This window comes from Euprymna scolopes, chromosome 6 (assembly GCF_053919585.1).
Source record: "Euprymna scolopes isolate OS-2025 chromosome 6, ASM5391958v1, whole genome shotgun sequence".
Classification (NCBI taxonomy): Eukaryota; Metazoa; Mollusca; class Cephalopoda; order Sepiida; family Sepiolidae; genus Euprymna; species Euprymna scolopes.
The window spans coordinates 13,863,137-13,883,852 of NC_136487.1; the positions used below are offsets into that span (position 1 = coordinate 13,863,137).

A 20,716-nucleotide genomic window follows, 5' to 3' on the forward strand; every position below is an offset into this window, starting at 1 on the left:
CAGCAGACTGACAGACTTAACCGAAACTCCTAAAAAGCAAAGAAGTCAAGAAAAGTCGACAATGTAGCAGCGTTAGCAGGCATCGAATTCCAATCACCAGCTGATAATGAATTAATGTCTTGTATTTGTTATGTAAGCCTTTTGTCTTCGTTCGACTTTGAACCACAAGGTAATGTGTTTTGTCTTCACCCCATTGTATAAAGAATTTTGTATCGAAAGCCTCCTTCCAAAGGTTGACTGCATCCCCCTCTTCGATAATGCATCTTCCTCCTGTTTAAAGAACTTTCATTACACTTCTCTTCGCATCAATTGGCCCACAGAGTAAGATCAAAGTGCAGTATCTGGTCTTCAGATGCTGCACTTCAATTTCTTGTTCTCTCTCAGTGGATTAGCAATATTTCACGACGGAGACAATGTTTTTCTGCCTTTTCTCCACGTTAAAAAACGATCCTGGTGTCTAACTCTGTTCGTGGGGAGGCATTGTAAATAGGAACTAAGGGATGAAGAATTGTTCTCTCTCTCTCTCTCTCTCTCTCTCTCTCTCTCTCTCTCTCTCTCTCTCTCTCTATCGCTTCTATTATAAATGTGGACTCCCCAAGTATTGGGTCTTGTCTCGTCTCTGTATACCCCGCAGCGCAACAACAAGTATTTTGATTCCGCTTGACGTAAAATACATTTAAATATATTTAAAATCATGCTATTCGTACTTATAAATAAAAACACATGATGGCAAACGTATGTTTAAAAATGACTTGATGTCATCAGCTAGAATCGAAACCAAAACATGTCGCGTTCCAGCCGCGTTGTCTACTGTTTTTTTTTTTAGAGAAAGGTAACAAAGTCTAAATATTAACACACTTGAAGAAATGAATGTTATGTGAGCATGCGCCGAAAGAAGTAAAAACATGGCGGCCAATTGAAATGACCATTTCGTATTTCAATTTGCCAATATACGACTGTACACGTTATTCATCAACCCAAACAAAGACTTTACTCGTTATGAACCATCCTTGCTGTATAATTCCTGTTTCTTGTTTATCTCAGTTTCATGTGACCAGTAGTTTTAGAATTGACCTGTTAAATATTTACACTTACATATATCTATTGCTTTTTTATAGAGATTTGAAAAATTCATATCAAATCAATACATTTTGTTTTTATTTTTATTTTTATTTTTATTTATTTATTTATTTTTTTTTTTTTGCGTTTCGAATATAAAAAAGAGATGCATTGACATTTAAAACCAACTATAGATATTTTTGTAACAGGTGTTTCTTTCAAACTTTGGACGAAAAGGTCAAGGTTGAAAATTTAAAACGAGATCATGAAGAATCAAACAAAAGTTTTTGTTGTTGTTTTTGTTGTTGTTGATAGGTTCTTTGTGGTTGTCGTTGTTGTTGTTGTTGGGTTCTTTGTTGTTGTTGTTGTTGTTGTTGTTGTTGTTGTTGTTGTTGTTGTTGTTGTTGTTGTTGTTGTTGTTGTTGTTGCTGTTGTTATTGTTGTTGTTGCTGTTCATAGAAGTTAATCAAATGAATCATTATGGTTATATAATAGTGCTCAATAACATGTAGAGCTATATGTTTATTTAGTATAATTGTTTTATTTGAACAAACATTTTGCCATGTGTGGAGTATATGGATATAACGTTATTTTAGGTTTGCCCCATCGTCGGATCAAGTTTTTAAGATGACAACAAAATGTGTAGCCAACAGAAAACTATATATATATATATATATATATATATATATATATATATATATATATATATATATCGAAAGAGGTGTGGGGAGATTGTTGTCATTTAAACCCCAAGGAACACTACCAGTTATTATCAGTAACCAATCCCTGATGATGATCTCTGTGAAAACGTGTGAGTATAAATACAACTACTACTACCACTAATAATAATAATAATAATAATAATAATAATAATAATAATAATAATGTAGAAAACTATGGGAAGGGGAAGATTGAGATGTTACAGAGGACGGTAATGATAAAACTTTTGAAATCTTAAAGGCAATCATCGAATGATGAAAGTAATTCACATAAACTACAAACACTAACCAGCAACGTAGAAACTGCGTTTATATATATATATATATATATATATATATATATATATATATATATATATTGAAAAATAATCATACATTGAGGTGAGCAATGATAGACGAATAAACAGTTAGACATTTCTCTACTCAAACATACCCGTCTGTCTGCTTTTGTTTGTTTTTCTTTTCTTTACTTTCATGATTCCGGTCTTTCGTCACATTGTTTTTGGCTTTTAAAACTTCCATATATACATATTCCTTTACCAACAATGCTTCAAGCAAACTACTACCTACTCTTATATATATATATATATATATATATATATATATATATATATATATATATATGTATATATATATATATGATTAATAACTTAATATTCTATCTTCTCCCACCCTACTATTTTCTTTTTTATTATATTTATAATATTTAAATATTTTTATTTTCAACTAATATTGAACACGTCTAAATATTGCAATCAGACAAATAGTTAGCTTCAAATATGTGTATGTTGATTTATCCAATTTTGCTAAACTTAAATATGTCATAATTCTTCTTATATTTATTTTAAAATAAATTATTCATTTTCCATATATTTCTTATTCCAATTTATAAAATATATTTATTTTATTACAATAAAAGATTCAATTCCAATCATTCTTTTCTTTTTTAGGTTATTTTTAGATCATAATAAAACAATATTGTTGAATCATAGTTATCAGATTTAAATTAAATTCTAAATAATATAAAGCATACCACCCTATTCCATGTTGTTATTTATTTATATCCTATTATAATCTCTATATATAATAAAAAACGTCGCAGTTTTCCCCCTCTGGGCCAAAATACTGTAGGTTTACAACAACAGATTCCACATGTAAATGCATTATGTTTAAACTATTAGCCAATATATTTTGTAACTATAGAACAACATTATATACACATTTAGCCGCTATAATAAAATCTTATGTTAGTCCGAGGAGCATCACGATCACAATATCACCATCTTTAATTATTCTGTACTTCCACCGCTCTCACTTGACACCGGCACTATTTCTACATATTCCTACTCTGCTTAACTCTACCAATACCCACTTTTCAATTAAATGGACCATCCTAAAAAAAGTTAAGTCTTATACTCCAGGATGTAAGTCTTGTCACCTGTGTACATCTGAAGCTATAACTATTATAACCTCCCCTAAAAGTAGTAATATAATAAACTCTAAAAACGAACTGATCTCTTATTGCAAACATATGTCCAAGTTTAAATATGGTAAATTAGAAATCACATAGCTATTAATTTAACCCTTCAAATATATATCTTTTCCCATAATTTTTTTTTTATAATCTTACCTTCTAAGCTTTTTATATTTTTAAATTTTTTTAATTTTTTTTAATTTTTTTTGTTTTTCTTTATTTCTTTGGCCGGTTTTCCATCTGCTGTCTCCGTTTTATGGTATAAGTATACCGATTAATTAAATATATACATCAACCTACTCATTTTTATTCTATGTATTTGTTTACTTATATTTAACTATATGCATTTACATACACGTTTATTTGCCTTATTCCGGAGTTTGCAGATACCGGCCTCTCCTCTTATTTTGTATGTAAGTATGTATGTTTTTTGTTTAACTTGTATATGTTTTTGGATATGTGTATATGTTTATGCATGCGTGTGTGTTTGTATATATATGTATATATATATGTGTGTGTATTATTGTATATGCATTCATATATGTGTATATATATTTATATGCGTGTTTGTATGCATATACATGTATGTGTGCATTTGTGTGTCTGTATGTATGTATATGTGTATGTATGTATGTATGTATGTATGTATGTATGTGACTGTATATATATAATTTTCTATTTATTTATTTATTTATTTTTATTTCTTATTTTATATTTTTATTTATTTTTTATTTTATTTTATTTTATTTTATTTTTATTTTTTTATTTTTTATTTATTTTTTTTATATATATATATGTATGTGTGTGTTTGTGTATATGTATATGTATATATATATATATGTATATATGTATGTATATTCATAACAGACGCCCCATTTCTTGAACTTGGCCATTTATTTGTTCTTCTGATCAGTTTTCTTAATTTATTTCTGAGACTTTAACGTGCATATCTAAGCTGACCTAATTATTAACGCTAACTTTCGCGCTTTTTGTCTGGGTCAGTTTGACCTTGCTTTTCAAATTTAAATTGTCACCGTTTTTTCGGGTTTTTTTCAAGCCTTAATTTTTTTGATTCATCCAGCCTTGACAGACGTGTTTCAAATATTATCTCTAGTACTTTTCTTTTAATGATTTGGAATTCATTCCATTTGCACTTTTTTCCAAGAAAATCTGCCTTTTGGATGATTTTGGACCATTTGGAATTTACCCAGTGGATTGAAATTTTAAATTCGACTGTTTAGGATTTTACCATTTTTGGATTTTTACCCTTCACCGGACTATCAATTCATGTGAAATCTTTTTATTATTTTTCTTTTGCCTCCTGTTTCCCCTTACCTCACCCTTTTTTTAACCAAGTAAGATCTTTGACTTACTTGTAGTTTCATTAAATACTTTTATATGCAAAATCCGATCCTGCATTTTGCTAATTCCTGCCCTCTGATGAGAAGGAGATTATTTCTTCGAAACTCCGCGGATTAAGGACTATCCACTTATCTTGTGCTTCCTTTTTTAAAATTAAATATGTTTTTAACTCTTTTTCAAGATGTCTTTTAACATATTTTATTAATCATTTGTTCATATATACATATATATATATATATATATATATATATATATATATATATATATATATTGAAAAGGGGAGGTCCCTTTCTCCCGAAATTAATCAAAGGTCCATACCACCAACGGACTTTACATACACTGGACATACCAGCAATTTGGTTACAAAATAATTATACATTGAGGTGAGCAATGAATAAAAAATTAGACATTTCTCTACTTAAACATGCCCGTCTACTTTTGTTTGTTTTTCTTTTCTTTACTTTCATGATTCCGGTCTTTCGTCACATTGCTTTTGGCTTTTAAAACTTCCATATATATATATATATTCCTTTACCAACAATGCTTCAAGCAAATTACTACCTACTCTTATATATATATATATATATATATATATATATATATATATATATATATATATATGAATTATAACTTAATATTCTATCTTCTTCCACCCTACTATTTTTTTATTATATTTATAATATTTAAATATTTTTATTTTCAACTAATATTGAACACGTCTAAATATTGCAATCAGACAAATAGTTAGCTTCAAATATGTGTATGTTGATTTATCTAATTTTGCTAAACTTAAATATGTCATAATTCTTCTTATATTTATTTTAAAATAAATTATTCATTTTCCATATATTTCTTATTCCAATTTATAAAATATATTTATTTTATTACAATAAAAGATTCAATTCCAATCATTCTTTTCTTTTTTAGGTTATTTTTAGATCATAATAAAACAATATTGTTGAATCATAGTTATCAGATTTAAATTAAATTCCAAATAATATAAAACATACCACCCTATTCCATGTTATTATTTATTGATATCTTATCATAATCTCTATATATATAATAAAAAACGTCGCAGTTTTCCCCCTCTGGGCCAAAATACTGTAGGTTTACAACAACAGATTCCACATGTAAATGTATTATGTTTAAACTATTAGCTACTATATTTTGTAACTATAGAACATTATATACACATTTAGCCGCTATAATAAAATCTTATGTTAGTCTGAGGAGCATCACGATCACAATATCACCATCTTTAGAGTAAGTAGTTCCTATTTTTTTTCTCTAATTATTCTGTACTTCCACCGCTCTCACTTGACACCGGCACTATTTCTACATATTCCTACTCTGCTGGGTTATAACCGCTGCTAACTGATTATTCGACACACACACATACAATAACTTTTACATATTCCTATTTACAAATAATTTCTCCCTCGCCGAAATTCGGCACACCTGATTGGCTGCTAGGTAGACATTCTCATATTGTGATATTCGCATCTTCCACCATTAAACAAACGGTTCGACACTTACAATTCACCACCATTTTTTTTACATATCCATTCGTTCATTTACAAAACTTTTGCTCTAGATTTATTATTTCCTCATAAGCTACATTAACTTTTCATTGCTAGACTTTTCTGATATTAAATTAAACCATATATAAACCAAATTAATACATATACTCATAACGAGGGATATATATATATATATATATATATATATATATATATATATAATATAAAGAGAGAGGGAGAATGTGAGGGAGATACAGATAGAGACATATAGAGAGTGGAACAGAGAGACAACCGTGTTACACGTTTATTTGTAGTCACTAATTCATTCACGTGTTATAAGGGTTACTTCGAGGCCCAGTAAAGTGACCAATTCGACAAACGCGTTTACTTTTTATCGTCTCCTTTTTCACTCTGAGCTCCGCTTGGCAGTGTTGGTAACTTATTTTTTCTTTTTAGTTCGCTCGACACAGTACTAGATGTTATTTGCACTTTTTTTTATATGGGGTTGCTTAATTTTTTAACTTTTTTTTTTCACCTGCGTGCGTGCAAGAGTATTAACTATTATTGAATGTTTTGCTTCCATTTATAAATCTCCGTAAGTCACAAACCAAAATACAATTGTAGTTTGCTTTTATGTGGACATGAAAGATACCTGAGTGTAATTTAGATAATTTTAATTATGTTTAAATGCAAATACATCACAAACCTAATTATTTTACTGTGAACTATATTTATGTCAAAAATACATAAAATGAGAATCACTCTCACACTTACGAAAGCCGTTTAGGGCGGTTGGTGGTGTCCATTTTGAAAGCCGTTCTAAACCTGAGGGGGTTGCTGGTTAGGCTACAACAGCAACAAAAGTACTTTAATGTTTTTACGCGGTGGATGGGGGGTGCATACTAATACCGGGTAATGCCGGTTAACGGGTCCAACTAGTTTTATTATAACTGTCATAATTCTATTATTATATTTAGTTTATTTATTTGGGTCAGTTTTACTTTAAATCACAACCTCATCCTACCTTATTTGTTGATTTGATTTTATCTTATTTTATATATGCATTTCTTTATTTCTTTATTTAATTTATTTCTTTTTATTAATATTTTCTCTAAGATGTATCTTTTCATTTATGATGTATCTTTTCATTTGTGATACATCTTTTAATTATTCCACTCTTACACATAATTATGTTTTAGTCGAGACAGAATATACTTAGATCTATGCTAACAATTTTGAACTGTTTCTTGTTGTTTGTTTAGAATGCTTTCTTTAGATATTATATAAAATGATTCTAGATTGCAGATGTGGAATCGCCCAGACTTATTAGATGAGTATTCACGAGCACTTTCTAGTGTAAACCATTTCAATTTGTATTCAATGTTATTCATTTTTAATTTCCTTTTCTTTTTCTAATGATGTTTTCTTATTATTTACAATAGGTATTTTAAATGTTATTAAATCTTTCTTCGAATCGAAAATCCGTGGACCCCAATATATGTTCTGGTTCTATTATTATCAATTACTTCACATTTATATACTATATTAGAAATGGGACATTTACTTTCTAGCAGACATTCGTCAATATTTATACAGTTGCAAAGTGATTCCTCTAATGTTTTGATTTAAGAAACCACCTTCTTAATTTAATTGTCTATTTTTGCATTGTTGCAACTTAGTCTTCACTGAATTAGTAGTTGTAGAGAAAGATAATTTAATATTATTTCGGTTTATAATTTTTCCCAAATTAGTTCTTTTTGGAAAATATTTGTCAATAATTTGAAAGAATCGTTCGGTAAATTACTTTTATGACGCGGATAAAACCATACGTATTTTCTACGTTTAATTATTATTTTTATATCCGATAATATTTTGTGGATTTCTCATATTGCTATCGTCAATTTATTATTACTAGTATTATTGATTCTATTTTTTCATGCGATTAGATTTGCCCATTACCATGCTGTATGATAGAACCTGTGACGGTTTCGGGTTAGATACTTTTCCCTTCATTAATTTATTATTTTTATTTTTAATATACTTTATTTCATTTACTTTCTAACGGACACTTTCAATATTTATACAGTTGCAAAGTGATTCCTCTTCAATACTTTGATTTAAGAAAACACCTTCTTAATCTAATTGTCTATTTTTGTATTGTTATATTTTATTACAGTTTTCACTGAATTGGCAGTTGTCGAGAAAGAGAATGTAATATTATTTCGGTTTATAATTTTTTCCCAAATTAGTTCTTTTTGGAAAATATTTGTCAATAATTTGAAAAAGTTCTTCGGTAAATTATTTTTATGTGTGTGTTATAAGGCGGATTAAACCATACGCAATTTCTACGCCTATTTTTTATTTTTATTTTCGATATTACTTTGTGAGATTCTCATATTTTTATCCTCAAGTTATTATTGTTTCTATTATTGCTTCTATTATTGATACGATAAGAGTAACCCATGACCATGTATGTATGATGGAACATGTGATGGTTTCTATATCCTCTATATCCTGATCTAGCTAATGCTTCATTCTCACTATCAATATATGTCTATTATAAGATAATCCGGATATTCTTTTCGTTAATTAGATATAATGACTTTCTTTTGTGGTTTGATTTATAGTAAATATAAAACGTTTGATTAGGTTTATAATATCGTTCATATGTATTGTTAATTAAGTTTACTATTTCATGATTTTTATATGTGGTTATTGTAAGTCAATATCTTTGAAGAAAATATTTAACATTTGTATACTTTTTTTAGTTCTATTACCGGAGTTGATAAAGAAAAGTGCATCGTCTCCATAGCTCCCGCTTATACTTGGTAACTTTCTAGCTAACTCATTAGAGACCTACCAAATCAGTATCTTATGAAGAGTCTGAGGAACCCATCGTTATATCAAAGTTTAGTTCTCTGTTTTATTTAATTCAGTATTTATTGTCGTATTTAATTAATGTGCTTTTGAATAATTTTATTATATCAATTTCTTACATTTGAGTAATGCATTGAATCAACTCAGAACCTCATCAGGACCATATAGAGTGAAACGATAAATTTGTCTAAAGAAAACAACAATACAGCTTTATTTTAAAACGCTTATTGAAAAAGTCAATTCTGGTAACTTAATTATGTTGTAGAGCTGACATCTATATAATGTAGCCGCGTTTAACCTCAATCATCTTCTCGATACGAGTCTGGAACTGGGAACATGCCTTTTTCACAATCGCCGGCGGAACTCAGCGAATACTCGGCAGATGGCAGCAATCAGGCTGGTTTTTGGTGTTGTGAGAGGTCATGTAAGCAATGTTCTCGACATAGGACCAAACGAAACAGTCCAGTGGGTTCAGGTCGGGGGAAAAGGGAGATCAGTGAAGAAGCGCTACGTCTAAATATATATATATGTGTGTGTGTGTGTGTGTGTGTGTGTGTGTGTGTGTGTGTGTGTGTGTGTGTGTGTGTGGACAGACAGGCAGACAGACAGACAGATAGATAGATAGATAGATAGATAGATAGATAGATAATGTAAAGTTTTTATATTTAAATTTCATTCAATGAAAATATAGTTTTCAGAACAAAAACAAATTATTTGGACATATTTTTATTAATTTCCTTAATCCATGAATTTTCGATGTAGGCTCACTCCTCATAGGGAAAGTCATTAGCGAAATATTCGGGTTTGATATAATTTTTCTATTTACCATATGCATAGAAAATATATTTTAAAGATTAAAACCCTTTAAGGGACATTGAGAAAGAAAAAAAGGGTTGAAACAAAAAAGGGTATGAGACTTTGGTATCCAAAGAGAATATTAATCCTTTGATAGAATGTGATGGTGTTATTAGGTTCCAATTTGGTTGAAGATTGGTACATTAAAAGTAGAATACAATTATATTCAATACATCGCCCAGAGTAACACGTACCAATGTTCAACCAAGCTGGAACCTAATAACACCATCCCAGACACCAAAAATTGAAACTCTGAAAATAGGAGACTTAATAACGAGAGCAAGGATGCTGACTTCAACAAGGGACCAAAGACACCATATGGTCGTAGCCGTGTCCACCCAGTAATAAGTCTGGCATTCCTACTAGGAGCAACCGGCGTAAAGTGTTACAGATGCGACCGCAAGTGTCACATAGCGCGAGAATGCCGGAAATTATTTTTTGCTGGAAATCCCTCACAAACGAAGACAAAATTCAATTTAAAAAAATCACACTTTTTTAAAGTAAATGTTCCTCGACATGCGAGAAAATGTTCCTCAACATGCGAGAAATTCTAAGTACGGAATGCTTAGGCTAATTCTAAGTAATGTCAGGTCCTTGCGTTTCTTTTCTTCTCTCTTTTATTTCTAAGTAATATGTAAATATTGCTCAAGCTTCTGAGATTGATAACATTTATAGTTTAGCCTAATTTTAATAATGTTATTTTTCTTAAAATTAAATGATTATTCCTGTTTTCTTTAGATAATTATATTTTCTCTAAATAGCCTTTTAATTTACTTTAAATAACTTCTCTCTTTTTCTAAAAAATAATTTCTCCTTTTCTTTATCGTAAAGAAATAAGACGAATACATCCCTATATATTTTTTTCGTTTTTATTCATTCATAGAGCAGATAAACAACTATTTATTTCAAAGCAAAATTCTACACCCCATCGTTCACATCCGGAATGTCGATTTTTACAAGTTTCGGATATGCTGACAACAAATATTACAGTTAAATTCGAGGCTGATAATTAGTTTCACAAATATCCGTGGGCTTAGAACTAATTTAGCTGATGTTGAAGCATTTCTCCTAACAAATACGCCGGATATCTTAGCACTAAGTGAGACTAACCTACACTCTTCCATCCCCTCTAACTACTTTAACATGCCTGGCTATCTCCCACTCTGCCGTAAGGACTCTGACAGACATATGCACGGACTTGGAGTTTACATTCGTAATACCCTTACCTTGACTAGAGAAACAAACCTAGAAACGGATGATCAAGCCTTTATGTGCTTTAGACTAATCATGCCACACAACATTAGCTACTTTTACTTTCTCTACCGCTCTCCCTCGACCCAAGACTACACCATAATAAACAGCATCTGACAGCATAGACACAGCACTCTCCTTCGACACTAGCGCCCAAGTACATGTATTTGGTGACTTTAATGTCCATCACAAAAACTGGCTTGGATTCTCTACTTACACAGGTGCAGCGGGCAGCGCAACTCATAGCTTCTCTGTATCTCAGTCCCTATCGCAAATGGTTACTTTTCCAACCCGTTTCGCTGATCAGGAAGAACAACACGCATCACTTTTAGATATGTTTTTGACCACAGTTCCTGATGATTGTGTAACGAAAGTCGACAGCCCACTTGGGAACGCTGATCATGCCGTGATAATGGTTGAAATCGCCCTAAACTCTAGACCCAAAACTGAAGAGCCAGTGCTCAAAACAACGAGATATTATAAAAAGGCTGACTGGGAAGCCATCAGAGATCTTATCAGAGACGCCCCATGGGGAAATATTTTTCTCTTCCTGCTGAACAGTGTGCAACCGAGACCACTGAATGGTTCAAAACTGCAATCGAAGCGCATGTTCCCATGCGGAAATTCTATAGCAAGCCCCACTCTCCGCAATGGTTTACTTCGACTTGCGCAACTGCCATTGCTCAAAGGCGGCATGTATTCCGCAGGTTTAACCGACATAAGTCCAGTTCAAACAGACAGAAGTACATAGAAGTTAGAAGTAACGTTAAGAAAGAAAACGCGACAGCTAAGAGGGAATTTACGGAAACCACTAAAAAACGCATCGAAGCACAAAAACTAGGAACTCGTGGCTTCTGGAAAATCTACAACAGTGTAGTAAATAATGGGCAATCAACAATTCCCCCACTAACCAACAATCACGAGGTTGTTTGCTCAGCAACCGAAAAGGCTAACATGCTTGCCAGTCGGTTTGCCTCAAACTCCACACTGGACCCTTCCATCCACCCCCTACCGCAATTTCCTATGCGGACAGACGCCACGCTAGACGATCTGAAAATCACACCTGCTCAGGTGCATGCTATCATAAAAAACCTTGACACTTCAAAAGCATGTGGACCCGACCTCATCTCAGCTGTGCTATTAAAAAAGTGCTCAGCTGAAGTAGCTCCAGTTCTCTCCAAACTCTACAACAAATGCCTTAATGAATCATGCTTTCCGGGCTGTTGGAAAACTGCTTCTGTGGTACCAGTATTCAAGAATTCTGGCGAAAGAACTGACCCATTAAATTATCGCCCTATTAGCCTCCTTCCACTTTTTGCCAAAATATTTGAGACCTTAATTAACCATGCTCTAGTCCAGCACCTTACAGATGCTAAACTTCTGACCGACCAACAATATGGATTTAGACAAGCCCGTTCCACAGCAGACATCCTCACTGTAATCTCTGAACGCAGATACCATTCACTGGACAAAGCGGGAGAGGGAAGAGCGGTAGCTCTAGATATATCTAAGGCTTTTGACAGGGTATGGCATGAGGGTCTCCTCAGGAAGATTAGATCATACGGTATCACTGGTAGAATACTTAACATAATTAAATCCTTCTTAGATAAGAGAAAAATCCAGGTTGTCCTCGACGGTCGTACATCTAAACAATATGATATAAATGCGGGAGTGCCCCAGGGATCTGTCCTTGGACCTCTACTGTTCCTGGTATTCATAAATGACCTCCCCGACAAAATTGCCTCTGAGATGGGTATATATGCTGATGACACCACACTCTATAGCAGGCACGACAGGAAAACAAATGAACATATATCTAAAGTAATGGCAGAAACACTAGAGGATGACCTCCAATCAGTAGTAGAATGGGGACAAAAATGGATGGTCACGTTCAATGCCGCCAAGACTAAACTGGTTTCATTCAATAATTACAAGAAACCTTCTCTACCACCTATAGCAATGGCCAACGACTCTTTATCTGAGAGTACCTTTCAAGCTCCTTGGCCTAACGTTCACAGGACAGGAAACATGAGTTGGAACAATTACATCGAGGGCGTTGCCAGGGCCGCTGCGAGGAGGGTGGGCTCTCTCTACCGTGCTAGAAAACTACTAACACCCGAAAGTATCCTGTACCTCTATAGGGCCACCATTCGCCCATGTATGGAGTATTGCTGTCATATTTGGGTTGGTGCATCTGCTACTAGTCTCTCGCTCCTTGACAGGGTTCAAAAGAGAGTCGCAAACTTGATAGGCCCTAAACTGGCATCTAAGCTTCAGCCTCTGTCTCATCGACGTAACGTTGTATCCCTCTGCCTGTTCTACAAGTATTTTAATGGCGAATGCCCTGATGAACTGCAAGCACTTGTGCCCTCACGACGTGAACACCCTCGACAGACCCGACAAGCTGCAAAATCCCACCCCCACACTGTAGAGATCCCTAGATGTAAAAGATCTTTCTACTCCAGTAGTTTCTTCCCCAGAACTGCTAGACTTTGGAATTCCATTCCAGGTCACTGCTTCCCAAACTGTACTGACATGCATAAGTTCAAGTGCAACGTGAACCAACATCTTGCCTCCCAAACCCCTACATAGTACCCCAGCAGATGTTTCCCCTGATAGTAGCCCCCTACACCAAAGTGGCAATGTGCCTTGTTTGGGGTGAAAATGTAATAATAAAAAAAAGACATTTGTTATCCAGCGTAAAAGTTAATGTCATCCCTGGCAGATATATTTTTCAAAGCCGAGAAACTAGTAGTGCGCATGCGTACCTGCTTTTTGAATAAACACCCCAACCTCCTCGTGTTAAGAACGGCTTTCAGAATAAACACTTCAATTCTCCCCATGTTAAGAACGGCATTCTGAATAAACACCTCTCCCACCCTATGTTAAGAACAGTTTTCGGAATATTAAACCCCATTATTTTCCATTGGACGAAGTGAAAGTTATTTGCCTTGTCGTCTGCTTCAGTTACACGCGTGCGTATTACTAACTTGTGAAAACAAAATGGCTGCCAGGGATTATATTAGTTTTTACGTTGGATATCATATCATTTCATATCTGGTAAACGAGATCAGCCACAAATTTAACTGTGATATTCGTTGTCAGCATATCCGAAAACCTATAAATGTCTATATTTATAATCCAAAAATCGTCACGAGACTGAAATCAACCAATGAAAGGTTGACACGAAAGCAATCTTTCAAACATAAACAGAAGTTCTCTTGCCCATTATTTTTAAACGAAATTCAATAAAATTTAAATTTGCTCAAAAACAATAAATTTTGTAAAGTTTATGTTCATCCACCAAAACTTTACATTATTAATATTTAGTTATGATATTACTATAAGTTAACCTTAGTTATTTCCTGTAGAATTCACTACAGCCGCCTGGAATACCACATCATAACCTGATATTGAAGGAAAGAGGTTCAGTTATATTATTAAGAAATTTTGATTAAACGAAACTGTGTAACAGCAGACGGTTAGCAATAAAATCTTTGAAACCTAATGTTCTGGAAGCCATTATGATAACTTGACAGTTTAAAGGTGAAACTGTGTTAATTCCTTATTAATTCTGATATACCATTTCAGTTCAAATGTTTACAATTCCCAATAAAAATGAGTTTTGCAAGGTCTATAAATTAAGCTCAAGGACAAAGCCTCAAATTTGTTGAACTTAATCTTCAGACACATTGTTTCCACATGGCCAGTTGTATAGAGAGTTTTTTTATTCATAACTTTTAATGCATGAGCAATCAGCGCATGCATTAAAAGTCATGAAAAGAACTCTCTATTTACACACCTGTTAGATGTCACACCCAAAATGTTTATGCAGAGGTTCTTCAAAATTAATGCTACACGTACCTTTACCATTGTTCAGGTATGCACTGCTTGAAACTAAAATTTAATTATTCCATTAACAGAATAGATTACTAATGTCATCTTTATATATATATATTGTACATTAAACAGTCAAAATAAAATAAGGTTTAACAGTTTTTAGATATGCACTATGATATAAAATAATAGTTGCAATACTTGCATCATATTTTGTAAGAGGGAGGATTAAAGATAAAAGATTAAACTAGAAAAGAGAATTAGGGCTATCTCTATTAAATAAAACGCACTTACTGCTCCTTCATCATTATAGAAAAAGAAACCACTGTAAATTAATGTTTCGTTTAATCAATAAGATAATTATGGATGAGGACGGAATATTCAAATATCTCAAAAAAAAACCTTGCAACGCCGGGTACTTCAGCTAGTATTATAATAAAGTCGTGGTTTTTAAAGGAAAAAAATGGGTATCATCAGTTAGAATTTAAACTAAAAGCAAAACTGTAACATTCAAAGCTGGTGACGTTACCACTGTACCAACGTGACATGCATACAAACTAATCAAAGATGAATGTACAAAATGTATAACGATTTTTTTTTCAATTTTGACGCATTTTTCATCTCTTAAAAGCTATTTTCATCGGTTAAGGACCCATAAAAGAACGGCCTGTAAAAGATCCAATCATTTGAGCCCCCCCCCCTAGCGCTGCTCTGCGAGTTTTAGTTTTGGAGTTGATACAGTTTGAAAATATGGAAACAGACAGACAGACAGACATATGACCTTTTATATATTAAGTTGTGGCCAATCGCGATTTTCAGTATGGAGCAGTTAGCACGGTAGAACTCAATAACCGCCGTTCGTGAACTGGAAGTGATATTTTGTGAAAAAACCTAAAAAAAACTGTCCGTGAATAAAGACACAGCCTTCCACAGCCAGGAATTCAGGACATTTGACCGCACTAGCCAATGTCATCTACAGTAACGGGGTCCGAGTGAAGAGAGTTAGGGTTATGTCACTATCAGCAGGTCCTGAGCACAGTCTATACCAAGCATATGCTCCCGAGGAAGCTCACAGTTCTTAAGAAGCCCACCTTTTGTGAAGGAGTACTCGGCGAAAACGACCACCACCGTGGTGGCACCTATGGGATCATAAGATCAGGGAGATGTGTGGACAACAGCAGCAATAAGTGCCAACGGTTGGCGCGTGTCTTCTGTATCGTGGTTCGAGGCGGCAGTATAAAAAACGGTTTTGATTTTTGTTCCATGGCAGTGACATTTTTATGTGATGGTTGCTGTTGGTTTGGAAGAGGAAGAAAAGAGATTTACGACGTTGGCGACGAAGGAGGAAGAAATAGAACGCTGATTGCTAAGAAGAATTCTTAGTTCGACCCTTTTTTTCCTGCTTTCACTGCTTTGAGAAGCCAACGTTTGTAAATTCCTAGATTGACAGGGAATATATTCACCTATGAATTCGTTTATCTCTTTAAGTTAACACGACCAGAAATATTTGTTTGATTGTGTGAACTATTTTATCTACGTTTATGTGACCATTGTCATTATGGTATTGCACGAGTACACGTTTCCTGGTGAGATGGTACGTATAACCTTATCAGATGTTCGTCGTCGGTTTGGGACAAGTGATATACTATTTCGTCCATTACTATATATTCCTTCCATTCACTTTTGACCACTCTACTATTCTTCATTCTCATTTTTAAGTCTAAAATGTCCTATTGTCTATCTCTACTTGAGGATTGCCATTGTTCTGACTAGTATTCACAGGTACGAGCAAAAATGGTGAAAAAAAAATAAGAGAGACATAATTTTGAAAGCCGATTTATAATTTTTTGTGGGTTTCTGACTACTTTTGGATTGTATTTGAAAGATTAAGGACTAAAGTTAATTTCTAAAAGGAAAAAAATATTTGTACACGTGAAAAATAAAGTTATGACACATGTTTTCACGGTGAGCTAACTAATTCAGCAAAATTTTGAAGTTAAATAAATTCCTTGTAAAACTCCTTTGAAAGATAAATATTAGCTTTCTGGGTCTATTTCAAAGATAATTAGTAAAGTCCTAAGACATTGAATTAAATAAAAGAAAAACTGTTGTTCAACAAATAGCTTAATTAGCCCTCAAAAGCAAGAGATTCTCGCTTCGTTCAACCGAAAGAAAACAAAGTCCTCGTCACATATTATAGGAAAGTCCAAAATATCAGACAGTCGAGAGAATGTCTGAAAAATAACGCCAGGTAGTTAAAGGAAGGTAGGGGTGCTGTTTTCCTTTTATCTTTTTTTTTTCTCTCCCAGATGTGCATCCGTACATTCGTATCGTGAACGTTTGTCTAATTTTTAACATTTTTTAATTTAATTATTTTTATGTTTCTGCTTTTAAATTAAAAAAATAATTTTCAAGATTATATAAAAGTTATGTTACACCGAAAGTTTTACATTCATGCAAGCGAGGAAAATATTAAAACCTTACATATAAAAATTATGGAAACCTTGTAATTCAAAAACAAAAGTAGAAATATTTTTTGCAATTACAAATTTTTTAGTGCAAATATTAAATAAACAATGCTTAATTCAATGATAATATCGGTAGTTCGAGAAATCAATTTTTCTTTGAGTTATATAGAATTCATTAATACAGACTTTAGTGGCTTTTTTCGTAATGTTCCTGTGAAAATTAATTTTTTAATTGTTATAATTTATGATGCTTCATTTTCAAAATAAAAAGCAAAAATAAATTCATGCATTTTTTTACTACTGAAACCATAAGTTTAGTAAAGGTATTTTTGTTTAAACAAAATAATAAATTTCCACTAAGATTTAAATAAAAATGTGTTTGTTATATACCGTGATCATTGTTTGTTAAATGCTGAAAATTTCATTAAAATTGGTTAATTTCCTGGTTTTGGGTGGATTTTTAAGTAAAAGGAGGGGTCAAAATGTTTATACATTTTGAGCATCGGCATTCATTTGGCACGTACTTAGTGACAAGAGATCCGCGCAAACATCTTAACCTCTCTATCTTTTAGGCGCTCTATTAAAAAATCTCAGCACTTCTTATTAATTCATTCATTCGACACGTCAACTTCGATATATGCGCTCTCCGCCAACCGTAAAATCTTCTGCATTTCTACTCTGTCCCACGTAGCTAACTCGACTTTGCGCACATTGGGATTTGCAAAAATCCCATAATACTCCTCCAACATTTTTTTCTTCTATTCTTTTCATATTAACGGTACATTAGTAGGGATATCAGAATTTTAGGGAAAATTTTGACACCCCTAACACAAAACTGCGAATAAAATATAAAAAAAACTCGTAATTTCTCTTTTTAAAGTGGGTTGTTTATTTTATGTATGGAATATGCTTCCAAAATAAACTATTAAAGTCGTTTAAAAATAATAGAAATATTATTTTTTATTTAAAAAAATAGTGTTTACAAAATGCCGGCGCGCCTTCATGCATCCATGTTTACGTAATGAAATCAACTGAATTTTACGAGTTAAATATGTTTCAATTTTTAAAATTTAAAGATCTATCAAAAGTTTTCTATTGGTTCGATTTTTACGATATTTTCAGGTTCAATGTGAAATTTTATGGTCTTTCCAATAAACTGAATACAATAGACAAGCATTTTTTTAAATGTCTATTAAAATTTAAATAATTAATTTATGTACCAAAGTTTTATATATCACAATTTGAAGATAAAAGATCAGTAAATAATATATTGTAAGTTAAAACAAAAAAGGAGTGTTTTTTGGAAATTTACCTGTAAAGTCCAAAGTATAAAACCTTTTTTTTAAACCACGTTGATTTTTTTTTTGTTTTTTTTTTAAGTAAAACCATATAATCTTCTTATATTGCACAGAAAGTTTCGTTTTATTACGAAAATTATTTCTATTTCATTCAATGTTTTTTTTTTAGATATTAAAAAACAATTCACTCCATAAAGCTTAAATGCAATATATTAAATCAAAAACTCATGTATTTCTTTGGGAAAAGAAAAAATTCTTCGACTGTTTTTTTTTTTAAGGTAAAAACTTATAAGTAAAATGTGACTCGTTTTTAACTATGGAGACACAAATTTCTTAAAGGACAAGGCTAAACGTCTAACACGTACGTTGGTTTTTTTTTTTTTTACGTCCTTCTGTTTATCCGTAGTTCAAAATAAGGAGAAACACTACTTCCGGTTTTTCGAAAAATGCTTACATAATAGCGCGTTTTTCAAATAGTCTTTTAAAAAATTCTTTTATTTAAAAAATAAATGGAATTTAAAATATAAATATGGATAAATTCTTAACAATGAAGACTGAAACTACACATTGAATTATTTTTATAGGTAAGTGATTTCTTTGGATTTTATATCGATTTTTTATACTCGAAACAAGTAAAATTTCGTTGATTTTCTTCAAATCTTTTTAAAAGAAAACCGATTAAAAAAAACAAATATTACATAATTTGCTATTAAACCTGATTTTTTTTTAATTTGGTCTTTGTTCTTTTAATTGAAAAAAATATTAGGGTTTGAATTACATTTCTCAAGTAGTTATAAGCTTGTAAAGATAGGAGGTCGAATTATTTAAATTTTTTTCACGCATTCTTAACATCGGTTTCTGACACTGCTAATACATTAGTGGAAATTAATCCGTAAACAAACTGTTCAACCAAGCGACTTGTGGTAGGTTTAAATAAAGGGAAACAACTCATTAGAATTTAAAAGTGAATTATCTATCTTTTTACTGTAATTAAAAACTATAAAATATTACGAAGAGAAATTTTATATTAAAATTAAGATTAATGAAAATAATTAAACAACAATAAAAAATTATAATTTATGTAATAATAAATTTAATTAGCTTAATAAAAAAACTGAATATAATTCAGTTTTATATGGATATAAAATTCAGATAAAATCGACAATTCGTATAACCGGAAATAGAATATGAAAATTTTGTAATTAGTTTCGTATAAAATTAAATAAATATATAGACATATGTTACATATATTACAATTATTAACATTATCTAAGTAAATATATATAGATTAATTATAAATAATAAATCAATAAAATATTTAATAGAATACTTTAGTAGTGTATATCAAAATTAATGCAATTTATTAATACTAATATTTAAATTTTAGTGAATTTACTTGAAAATTCAGAATGGCGTAATAAAAGATAAAATAAAAGGTAATTACAACTTCTCTTTCAATTGTCGGATTTTGTAATCATTCCCAAAAGCATTTTCTTTTCTTTTGGTGGATTGATAGTTGCTGTTTCTTCTGATGAGTTAAGGGAAAAATAGATTCATTGAATGATATTATAATTAAATGAATGATTTTTCGCTATGAAACAGTCGCTATGAAACAGTCGCTGTCAAGAATTATAAATTTCAACACAAAGCAAGAAATAAATTGTAAGATCATCAACATCATGAACTTTCGAATATATACTTTTGTAATGTGTTTGTTATATGCCCTGTAATTACATTGAGCTTCATAAATTAAGGATTAGTCTATAAAAAAAGAGGAAAAATGTGAAATATAATTGAAATATCACACTTTCACACACACACACACACACACACACACACACACACACACACATATATATATATATATATATATATATATATATATATATATATATATATATATATATATATAAAACTAACATGAAAAAAACAAAACCTAACCTAGATTTAGAACAGGTGGTCAAGACACTAGATATTTTTATAGTAAATTCGG

The 20,716-nt window shown here is 31.7% G+C and overlaps 1 protein-coding gene across 2 annotated transcripts in view; it reads left to right on the forward strand.

Annotated features, from left to right (window-relative positions):
• The window catches only part of LOC145277523 (uncharacterized), a 42,104-nt gene that overhangs the window by 12,039 nt on the left and 9,349 nt on the right, over window positions 1-20,716 (forward strand). The window contains exon 2 of one of the 2 annotated variants that reach the window (XM_080128963.1): window positions 1,656-1,870. The exons of the other annotated variant lie outside the window; for it this stretch is intronic. The gene's annotated coding sequence lies outside the window, so the exon portion shown is untranslated. The remainder of the gene's footprint in view (window positions 1-1,655; window positions 1,871-20,716) is intronic. 2 annotated transcript variants of the gene reach the window in all.